Genomic DNA, 11,667 nt, shown 5'->3' with positions numbered 1-11,667 from the left:
AAGTCTGACTTCATGGGGGTAGCAGGAAGGATGCTGGCACTCTGTGCCACAGACATGGGGCAGGGGGCATCAGGGATGCTGTGAGGCTTAAGAATGCCATGGGGAGCAGGCTCAACTCCCTCATCTTCTCTGGACAGCACAAAGCCTGTAACAATGAAGAGGAGTAGCATGCTCATGATTAAACACGTTCAGCCCTCGCCATCTCCTTGTGCCACTCCATAGTCATCCAGGGGCTTAGGAACAAGGCAAGGTGGGAGACACAGGGGCTGGGCAGAGCCACAGTTTCCTCCAAGTGGCAGAACACGCCAGGAGGTATTTCAGACCCCCCTAGAAGGCCCTTGTCATTATTCTGCAACATTATTCTGCTATGCAGGGAGACACATATGTGGGAGTGTGTAAAAGCAATGCCAGGCCATGACCTGGCTTCATGTAGCCATAGAGCTAGCATTGGCAACAGAAACTTGATCCCATGCTGCTCACTGCTGTGGCTGCACCCGCCTGGCCCCAGGGGAATTACTCAGCGTTGTAAGAGCCAGGCACCAGTCCAGTGCCTCGGGGCCAGCATCTGCTGACAGATGCCAGTGAACCAGAGCTGAGGTTGAGCTGTGCCTGCAGCCTGCACCCTCCCTCTGAGCTACTGAGCAGCAGCTCCTGCTTGTGGAGACCTCCCACCTCTCAGTGGGCTCCTGGAGCTCAGCCTCCTGGGCCCACGCTTTCCTGGAGTGTGAGGCAGTGTCAAGGTCAGGCCTGTCACAGGGATGTGTGTGTAGAAACTCCTACTAGAAACAGGGCTGGAAGATGGAGGCAGAATAAGGAAGGAAGCTAACGACTCTAACAGTGGCATTGCCTCCCTGGGCAAAGCATGAGGGCAGCCTCATACAAGTCCTTTTGGAAAAAAAAAAAACCAATAGAAGCAGTGAGGCTACAGACCTGGGAAGTAAGAGGTTTTTCAGCCAGGTATTTGGTTCCCTACATGGCACAGCCCAACCATCTCCCCGCTCTTATTCTTCCTTTCCTACATGCTCCCAAGCATTCACATCAAACCAAATGGCTTGTACCAGTGCTAGCCCGGTTCTCAGCCGGGAAACCTGTGGGTTGTGCTCTAACTGGGCTGTCTCAGGCCAGAGGTCAGAGGCTGGCTGGTAGGCAGTGGGTGTGCTTAGCATGATAGCTGGTGGGGGTGGCCAGATGGAGCACGTGTGGGCTCAGATGATGGCAGGGCAACAATCTTTCACACAGCTGCCTCCTGTTTCAGCAGAGCTGGCTGGGAGGGTTCCGAGTGGGTGGCCTTGTGGCTGCCTGAGGAGAGCTAGACCTGCTCGATCCTCCCCTTCCCTCCTGCATCGTACCTGCATTGATTTAGATGCAAGAGGCCAGCAGGAGCGAGGCTCAAATAAGATCAGTCAGGCACTTGTCTATTTTCCAGCTCTCCCTGGCCTTTCTGAAAGAGCTGCCGCCTACATGGCTCCCACGCTGCAGCACAGCTCACTCCACAGAGTTGACCACATGAAGAGCGCAAGCCTCCGCAGGAAGGGAACTGCCAATCACTTGGCCAAGGTCAGCATCTCAGGGCCCGATTCTGCAGGACCTTGCGTGAAACAGAGCGAGTTTTGAATGACACAGAGCCAGTTTGTTACACAAGAGCAAAGACTGTGTAAAAAGGAAGTCATGTTTTGAAGCAATGCAGTTGTCCATCATTGCGAGGTTCTGTCATGTTTTCCTGGGGCAGCTGGAGCCCCGTCCTGGTTAAACAATATGACAGATGGGGCAGAAAGAGCTCAGCATCATTTCCACCTGGCTCTGGGCTGCTTGATAACTAAGTTGTTTCAGTCAGGCAGCGTGCCTTAGTTTCCCCATCTATAACATCAGTGATGCCCAGCTTCTGCAGAAGTACTGCAGTATGCAGTTTACTGTGCTATAGACCTGGGTCTGATCCTGGCTGTTACTCCATTCCCCTCATCAGTCTCTGGACCTTATCAGACTTCCTTCCTGTTTGCACCATTACAAGGAAACAAAAAACCAGGATCTTTGGTGGCAGCAATACACACTGCCTTCCTCCCATGGCAAAGAAGGGGCTGCCTGTTTCCCTGAGAAAGGCTCCTGAAAAGTTGGACTTGTACCAGAGGTCTGTCAAACTGCATTTGGGATGAAGATATTGTGAATGAGCCACCACCTGCCAGCCAGCAGCTCCATCAACGTAGGACTCTTTGCAACAGAGCACAGGCAGGAAGGGCTTAATATGGTCCCTATGTATTGGGACTTCCCACAAGAAAACAAGAGCATACGATGGATATTGATCTGTGCACACAGACAAGATCTGATGTTTCTGGGCTATCACAAGTCTTGTTGGGTGCAAGCAGCCACTGTCCTGTGCACAAATCATCCTAGAACCCTCTGTGCAGCACAGCTGTAATCCTTGTTTAAGATTATTGCTGCCTCCTCCTTCCTGTAGTATGGATTGGGCCCATGCTCCATAGAAGATGCTTTGGCTTTGCTGGCAGAGGAATGTTATGGTTTCAGCCTTTCTCTCCTATGGCCGTGCAAGAAGGGATGGAGGACTGATGTGGTGTCCGTGTTGCTCCTTCTAACAGAATTAAAAGGAATCAAAGATCAGAAGTGTGGAACAGCTCCTCTACAGGGATGGACTTAACCTAGAAATCTTCAGCCTGGAAGAGAGTTCAGTGACAGGAAAGAAATGGCTGAGGTTTGTAAGGTCTTAAGACAGTGACTGGGGAGCAAATACTGCTCATTCTTCACTCTTCAAGAACTAGAAAGATGGAACTCAAAATAAATAAAAAATCAGCAGGTGCAAAAGAAATAAGACAATGCTTTTGCACACTGCAGGATTCACTTTTGTTTGCAGGAGCCAAAGCCACCGACAGGCTTGGCATGGGGTGAGATGCACTCACTGAAATTTCCTCAACAGGACTTTAAGGCATAAAACAATCCCTTATCTGCTCTTGGTGAGGGAACATGTACAAGAAGAGCCAGACCGTCTATCTCTGCCATATTACTTACATGCTTCAAGAAACAGCACTGCCTGCAAGCAGCCACAAAGCCACATGCCCTTTGGTCTGACCCAGCATGCCTGTTCTCACCCCCTGCATGCTGCTTGGCCCCACAGCTGGGAAGAATAGACAAATTCCACACGTGCTTGCCTGCCTTGGCTGGCGCAGGGCAGGCTCAGTGTTATTTCGGGACAAGATTTCCATGAATAACTCCCCTCATCTGCCAAACCCAAATTAAAATTTGCAGCCAACAGTCATGAGCCCTCCCCCCGATTCCTCCCTCTTTTTTTTTTTCTTTTTGGATAATTTCCTGCATTAAGATAAACCAGTGATAAATCCAGATTGTGCACTAAACACTGGCCCACGTGGTCTGGGAAACAAAGAGCATGAAGGAACACTGTGATTCAAACTGTTGTTAGCCAATATGCATTTGGGCATGTCAGCTTTTAAAGGATTTTCTCAGAACAATTCTTTCAGGTTTCCTAATGAGTCTGTAACATGAGATTTTGTGAAAAAGCACTGTAGCCTGCAAGCATGTGAGCCCCAGACCCAGAGATGTCCTGGAGGGCCTGGTATTGATGCCTTTCCATGTGCAGGGAAGAAGCCTAGTTAAGGACTGGGAAAAGCTATGGTGCAAGGCCCACAGCTCTGCATGGTGCTGTAGGATTCCTGCAGTTCGCTCACCAATTTTTGGCCAGCTTTAGGAGGCTCCCAGCCTGCTTTCCAGGATAAAAGGTACTTGTTTTCTCTAGCCATACCTGGCACTTCCTTCAGAGAGCAGGGGTGCCCAGGCAGAATACTCCTTGCAAAAAAGGTCTGGTGTTTTATCTGACAGAGATTTCTCTTTTCCTGTTCCCTGGAAACCTACAGCAGTCCTCTGGGTGCTGCGACACAAACCCCCTTTCTTCTGCCGATGAAGGCATTCTACAGCCTTGGAAAAGTGAAAGGAATGGCTTAATGGGTGGCTTCCACTGAAGAATTAGGGTGGTCTCTCATCCAGCAGCCATCCCCACATGCTCACAAAGGCAAACAGTTCCCCCTCTTCCTCACAGAAGCAGTCGCAGAGCAGATCAGTGTAGCACAAAACTTCCCAGCAGACAGGTTCAATGTAGCTCAGGCAACCCCTTCACTCACTGAAGCACTGGTAGTAGCTTTGCACGTGAACGCGAGTGTCTGCAAACTAAAGGAGTGATGGAGAGGGCACGCAAGAGGGGGAAGAAACCTGTTGGAAGAGACCAGACCAAGGTACTTGTGTGCATCACACACACCCCAACCCCTGGCAGCTCAGCCTGGAGGGGAGGGCCAATGCATCTCCATGGCATTCACTTCCCTTCACCTCCACCTCGTCCATTCTAGGAAAGCCTGCCTAGAATTCATCCACCCAAAGCATCACGCTTCACAGCCCCCTTCCCACACAGAGCTCACCCAGCAACCTGCTTCCTTACTCTGAATAAACACTGCTTCCCTGCCTGCCTTCCCACAGCCAGGCTGCACTGCAGATACCCTGCCCCAAAGGCAACTGGGGTACCTGCTTCTCCCCACATCCAAGGGAGGATGTGGCAGGCCTAATCCATACCACACTGGTCTTGGGCAGTTGCATCCTGATTCCCACCAAGGGCCTGAGGAAGGTGTAGGGATAAAAGCTACACCAGGGCCTTCACTCCTTGGTTTCTGTTTCCAGCCAAGGCGACCAGACGCAGATGCTCCCAGGTGGTAACACCAGAGGTTTCAGTACTCAGGGCCAACCTGGTGATCTGGTCCCAGGCAGATCCCAACCCACCTCTCAGAATCGCTCTGGTGTTACGCCATGGGCAAATGCCTGTTTTGAGGACAGCAGAAGGTTTGTGGCTCCCTGGAGAAGAGTCCCAACTCCTTTCTAGCTCCTTGATGCAAAGAGGGCTGGCAGTGCCCAAATGCTCTTGGTTGCTGTGGATTTTGACACAGCCTTCCTACAGCAGGAACAACTAATTTTCCTGAAATCTCCACGTCAGCCATACAACACAGCACAAGGGCGAGAGACTCAGTGAGTCACCACTCTCCTGAGACATCTCAGAGGCAACCACAGCCATAAGCTATGAGCAAGTTCAGAATCTTACCTGCTTTCAGGATTCAGGCCAGTGCTCATTAATGAAGGAAACGTGCTGATCCAGAACACAGAACACCATCCTACTCTGAAAGGACACATTCAAGTAAGCAAAGACCTGGTAGTACTTTTTAGTACTTTTAGTACTTCGACCGTGAAATATGCAGAACAAGTTTTTCAGGAAATAGATCAAGGACTTCTGTGGGGACTGATAACATGAGATGTGAAAATCCAGAGAAAAGGAGAGAACTGGCCATTTGGGGAATGCACACATGGAGAGCCCAGCAAGCCCAGATACAGAAGATGACAGACTGTGATAGTACCACCACTAGAACAGACTTAGATAGTGAGATTGTGAATACTTCTATCCCATTTCAATGTCTCACAAGAGCAGCTGGCAATACACAGAAACTCCAACAAGCCCCATGTTCAAGCCTCACAAATGGAAACATCCAACACATTGACTCTTCCCAGGACTTCATTTACAAAAAATTCATAGAGAACGAAATTCAGCATTTCACCCCCTTGTAGCGATCAGCTCAATGTCAGACTGACAGCAGAGCAGACAATGGCTTGTATCCCTATAAATCTGTTATTTTTATGTCATTTAATCTCTGTCATTTTAACCCTCTCTGGCCTGAGTATTGTCCTTCACGATGGCCACAGGCAGATACTTGTATAACCAAGAACGACACTCTCCTCGTCTCCTTTCTCCCAATAATTTTCAGACTTCCTGAGCTGGCTGTGATTTCATTGAGTAATTCTCTGTGGATTTTTCTTCCATGAATTTGCATAGTTTCTTTTTGACTTCACATAAACTTCTACCACCCTAACAAGACAAAGACTTCCACAGCCCAACTCCCCTCATATCTAAAATTCCCCAAAATTTAAGTCCTCCTGTTGCCCCTCAGCTTTGGCTCCAAAGGACACTCTGTCACTGTTGCAATTTTTTAAAAAACCCACACCATATTCTGGTAGATGGTCTGGCGCAGAGTCTTTGGCAGGTGCTCCTTGAGGCAGCCTTAATCATTCATTTAAATCTCATTTATTTTTGTTTTAGAAAGCTCCCTAACACCACAAAAGATTTCTTTCCTGAATCTCATTGGAATTGTGTGCATATTGCCATGGCAACCATGCCAGAGATTTTTGTGGTCCCAGACCCATTTTATTGGTTATTAGATATCTGTGCAATATATATATATATATATATATAGCTTTGTTCTCCCATCTGTCTGTTCCATCTGCTTATTTCCAAGTGAAATACAATCATTTGGCTCAGCCACAGCTTCCTTCCCTTCCTCATGGGATTGGCTGAAGGAGACAGAGTTGCATCTGCTTGTGGTCGTGGAAGTGATAAAGAGGAGGAATGAAAGACATTGCTGTGGACATGAACCTGACCATGACACACACTGAAACACCTATCAGCTGTGATGACAACACCTGCAGGGTTAAACCAATTCTTCCTCACAGTCCAAGTCCCTGGCCAGGATAGCTGGCCTGCCCATTACCAATTATCTCCCAAGTGTGAAGGGGAAGAGAAGCTCAAGAGGACTCTGACCAACACAAACCTTATTTGCTCCTGGTAGAACTGTTGAACTGTTGTGGCCTGGCTGCAGCTCAACGCCAGCCGGTTGGTTTCCTGCCACTGGGGAAGTAGAGTCAAACGTTATGTCACTGGTCAGCAAACAGGAAACTCATCACAGCTCAGCTGCATCCATTAAGAGTCCCTTCTACCTTCCCAAAAGAGGAGAAAAGTATCACCTCATCCCAGTACACACTGTTCCATGGAAGGTGAAAACACCAGTAATGAGACCTCTGTGCCAAACTGACCATGTTCCTCCCTAAAGTCATCTGCCTCAGATCGGAACCTGCACCGAAAGCTATTTGACATGCTCCCATCTGAGGGACTAATTCCTTCTGGCAATGTTTGCCTTGCCTGCCCACCCCAACAGCCTCCCCTGGGAGAGAGGATGTGTTTCCAGCCTCCTAGCTCCCTTTTACATTATTTAAGCTGTCAGTTGTTAATTATAGCACTGCATTTCAACTTGATGCTTCCCAGGGGGCCAAACGACACTAACAGACTAAAAGTGGTTCCCAAGTGAATACTTTGGGAGCCTCTGCTAGTACTGAGCCTACGTCTCCATCAGCCAGAGTGAGACATTCCCTACCACCCTGACCGGTCTTGGGAGACTGGAAGTGCACCTTCTGCTGTAAGACCCATATCTGCACTTTCTTACCCTACAGAACAAACATTCCCACTTACCAGATGGGAGCCACGGCTTTCCGGGAAGGGATGTCAAATTGGCTTTCAGCTTTCTCAGCGTAAACATCTCCTTGCCTGCCTCCCCATCAGCTCTGAATCTCTCAGTGCAGATGGAAGGGACAGTAAGGATGCACAGCCTTGTCTAGTTGGGGATGCTTCAGAGTTCAGAGAGTAACCCGCACCATGGCCTCTCCCACTGCTCCACCCTGCTTCCACCTGACCTGCAGAGCAAGGCCAGGATGACTCATCCCATCAGTCGAGCTCCCCGTTTTTCATAGGCTGGAAAAGCTCTGCTGCCCTTCTGCAGAAGCAAATCAAGTCTCTCAATCACACAACCATGACCACCAAGCTTGGGGGGACCCACACATCCTTTGCAATGAGGAAAGCATTGCTAAGCAAGCAGTTAGGTCAAGTGAGAATAAGTAAATGAGAAACTGATGTGATGTTGACGCTTTCTAGCTCATAGCAACATCCTCCAGTCAGGCTGTCCCTTTGCCTTGTGTGACAATGGAAACATCTGCTTCAAACACAGAAACAAGTGCAGCGATCAAACCATCAACTTGCTCAGGGGAAGAGCATGAAAAAAAAGGTGGGGTTAGACAGTAGCATTAGGAAAGGCTTGAGGATCCTAGCTTGCCAGCTCCTGACACGTAAGCATCCATTTCCCTTAAGGGAAATGTTGCTTTGTGGGGATTTGTTTGTGTTAAGGGAGATGTTGCTTTGTGGGGATTTGTTTCCAGAAGAATCAGATCTAATGGCTCAAATGTGCCAGAGGAAACTCAAAAGCTGGTTGAAGAATGCTTCAGAAAGCACCTGCTGCTGGCACCAACTTCCTATTGTGGTCGCGTGAGTCCATGTCCTGCCAGCTGAGCACCACAAAAGCAGCATAGCCTGGCAACTAAAGCCAAGGGAGGTCCAGCTACATGCCCTCTGCCAGTCTCAACAGGTTGGAAGTGTTTTTCTCAACACCTACAGAGCAATCACCATAAAAGAGTTCACAGCATGCTTAGCAGGACACAGCTCTTCCTAAAAACAAGAAAAAGCAGAAAAGAGGCAATAAATGAAAAAGAAGAAAAATCAAAAGGTAAAAATTGTGTTGCATTGAGCCGTGTCTATAGTTGAGAACAGCGTTTAGACCAGGAGATTCAGCACAGCTGTTCAGCTCCTATGTGCTTTGCCAAATTTGCATAAACAATCCACAGTAATTATAATTTCATCCTGAATAGGTATTATTTTAATTGTGACTGCTTTTCCTGCTCAGCATTAATTGAAGAAATCACAAAAGAACAGCGAGGCCGGAAGGCTGTTAATAACTTCAGCCTTTCCTTCCTCCAGCCAGCTAAACATACCTCATCAGACCCCCTTTCTGACTGACCCCCCTGAAGCTTTGTACAATGCAAAACAAACCACGCAATGCCAAAATAATTACAGCCCCTAAGTGGTCGTGCAAAGAAACCAAGCACCTTCCTTCCCACGATGACTATAGCTCTCAGCAAAGCTGCCTCAGAACATGCTCCCAACCACAGATGCGCTTTGGCACTTGCTGGTGGGTTGGCAACTCGAGCTCCAGGCGGTTTCCTGTTAAATTCTGCTGCTCAGACCAACTCCCTTCAGGTTAACAACCGCCCTCGGTTAAACCCCCTCAGAGAAAGCCCTTCTCCTGCTCCTAAGCCTCCTTCAGCGCTGCCCGCACCGACGGGCCTAATGGTTACCAGGGAGGCTTATATACCCTCGCTGAGGCGCGGCCAAAGGGGATTGGCCAGGAGCCCCGGCCTTGGCGCTGGATTGATCGGCGCGTAGCCCCGCCCTCGCGCTTCCGTGAGGGGAGGCTCTGGGGGCGCGGTGAGGGGCTCAACGGCGAGCGGAGGGGTTGAGCGGGGGTGCTCGGCCGCTCTTGCTGCCCCTGGGAGGCTGCCGGTCTGGGAGAGCCTCTGCTGCAGCATAATAAGAGGGAGATTGTTTCCCGGAGGGGGGTGGAGGTACTGGAAGAAAGTTGGAAACACCAGGACCAGGGTGAAAATGCTTGAATGGGACTTACTAGAGGGAAGGGTGGGTGCCTGAGGCAGTCAGGAGGTGGTGTCTTCTGCAAAATGAGCTTCCACAGCTGCACGTAGGTGTTTGTGGCTCCCATGGCATGGGTTGGAGTGTGCAGGACACACAAGCGGCCACCAGGCTCTGGGGATGAGCATCTCAGCCTTGGGTAGGGTCCACACCCCCTCTGTGGTTCAGAGCTGTGGCCCTGCCAGAGGACGTATTACTGCTGCACCAGTGCCCTTCCCTGGCGCTGGACTCAGCTGGGCTGGGCTCTGGCCTGGGCTGTCCCCTGGATCCCTTCTGTCCTAGCCAATGCAACAGAAGAGGGTCTGGGGGTAATATATAGCTGTTTGGTTTCTAGTGAAGGCGCCTGTACCTCTTTCAGTAACTTAATTCTCATTGCTTGATAGTCTAATGTCCAGCCGAAAGCCTTTGGGCTGTGAATTATGCTGATTTTCTTGCTTGCCTTTCAGTGGATGTGGACAGCCATTTCTCAACACCATTTCAGGGACTCATAGCCTGCTCCTGCCCCCTTAGCCTTCTCTGACCTGAACTCAACACACTTGACCTCTCAGTTCTGTAGAGGGAGTGGTTCAGGCCTTCCAGATGTCATCTGCCCTCTCAAATTTGTCATCTTGGAAGACATGATGCTCAAAAGTGGACAGTCTCCAGCTGAGAACTCATTAGCAGTGAGCAAAGTGCACTAATTATCTCCTGCATCTTGCATATGATAGTAAGTATGTATCTTTGGAGGAGAAAAAGCAGACCAAGTGGATAGTGGTCTTTTGGGGCTTGAAAGAAATGATACGCAAAATTACACAGGAACACTTAATTAATTGCTGCCTACTGACAGCAGCTGGCAAGACAGCCCTTTGCCCATCAGCATTCAGACAATTAGTTAACTCTGTACTCTGCCTGAGATGGTGGAGCAGCTCTGTATTCATATTTTGGATACGATCAAAGTGAATCACTTCCGTGATTTATTGTCTGCAGAAAAAAATCTCTACATCTCATTTCTTCAAAGAGTGCAGTCTCCAGCCCAGGGATCAAAGCACCGTTAGGGAGACATCCTCCTCTGGGGAGGGTTCACGACTGACCTTCTCACTTCCTTGATACCTTTCGGCAGGAGCTGTCTGTGACAGGGAGCCTGTTCTTTGCTTGTGTCACCGAGGACCTTCAGCCCAATGCCATCTTGCTCACAGTGGCAGGTGCTGCCACGACAGTTTATCCTTGGCATTGCCAACTAGGCAGCCCTTTTGCCTGGAAATCACAGCTGGGGAGTCCTCAGCTGCAGCTGGACTGGGGACTATAAAGGAAAACAAGCAAGAGAGCACGGGCTGCCGAAGGCAGACCTGACAGCAGGGTCCTGCTGCCAGCACTGATCCTGGAGCTATTGCCACCTTTGGAGTTCATCTCCAAGACAACAGCGTGAGACAGCCCCCAATGCAGCTCCCTCGGGGCTCCCATGTTCTCCGTCTGCACCTAAGCTAATCAATATGCATCTCCCTGTAGGCAATGGGTGAGACGCAATGGTCTGGGCAGACTGTGCTTTCATGGTTTGGGTGGAACGTGTTGTGTGAGGCACGGGGACATGTTCTTTCCTAGCCCCAGGTCCCTGGAGAGTTGTGATGAAGTCCATCTCATGCCACATAAGCAGAAGAAACAACTTGATTTTCCTGCTAGACCCCTGTCTGTAGGCTGTGCAGGGTACTACCATGCGGTGAATAGTTGGGATCCAAGATACTCCTGGAGTTGCAGTGAATTAATACAAGGCTTTCATTAAGGTGTTTATACCTCCATCAGCTTAGGCAGCTTTAACAAGAAATAAACAATCCCAGATGCTCAAACTCAAAGCAGGTCTTGCTTAAGGCTGAGGTTACACAACCAGGCACTGGAACTGCAAACTGTAAACTGAACTTGCAGTTACCTTGAGATAGGAAGTATATTATCATCTGTCACAAACAACAGCAATCATGGTATTTGCTCATAATTATTTTGGGTTTTTTTCATTAAAAAGCTCCAATTGTGTATCAAGTAGTTGGTGATCAGATATCTTTCAGAAGTGGTTTGATTCAGCAATCCCAGAATGCACAGGGAGAAGGTGTAGTCTGTCACCTGCAGCACCTGTCAGACCTGCAGGGCCATGTTCACCCAGCTTACTCTGCTGCTGGGAGGCCCTGAGTTTCAGGGGGCACCGGGAGCAAAGCAGCAGCAAAGCCTGAGGAAGAGAAGGAGAGAAAGTGAGTGTAAAAGATGCAGAGCTCTTCCTTTGCAGAGGA

The 11,667-nt window shown here is 49.3% G+C and overlaps 1 long non-coding RNA gene across 1 annotated transcript; it reads right to left on the bottom strand.

The window, feature by feature from the left end:
- Positions 1–532: 532 nt before the first annotated feature.
- LOC148054223 (uncharacterized) lies at positions 533–9,031 on the bottom strand. The gene is made up of 5 exons (XR_015707483.1): positions 8,818–9,031; positions 7,355–8,380; positions 6,660–6,736; positions 5,105–5,179; positions 533–4,230 (listed from the first exon to the last, which is right to left on the bottom strand). It is a non-coding gene; the product is annotated as an uncharacterized LOC148054223 (long non-coding RNA).
- Between the last annotated feature and the right edge of the window lie 2,636 nt (positions 9,032–11,667).

The sequence above is a fragment of the Nipponia nippon genome, unplaced genomic scaffold (genome assembly GCF_047370975.1).
Source record: "Nipponia nippon isolate SJK-2023a ecotype South Korea unplaced genomic scaffold, ASM4737097v1 scaffold_32, whole genome shotgun sequence".
Taxonomy (NCBI): Eukaryota; Metazoa; Chordata; class Aves; order Pelecaniformes; family Threskiornithidae; genus Nipponia; species Nipponia nippon.
Note: the sequence above shows the minus strand (reverse complement) of the source record. Positions and strands in the feature narration are given on the sequence as shown.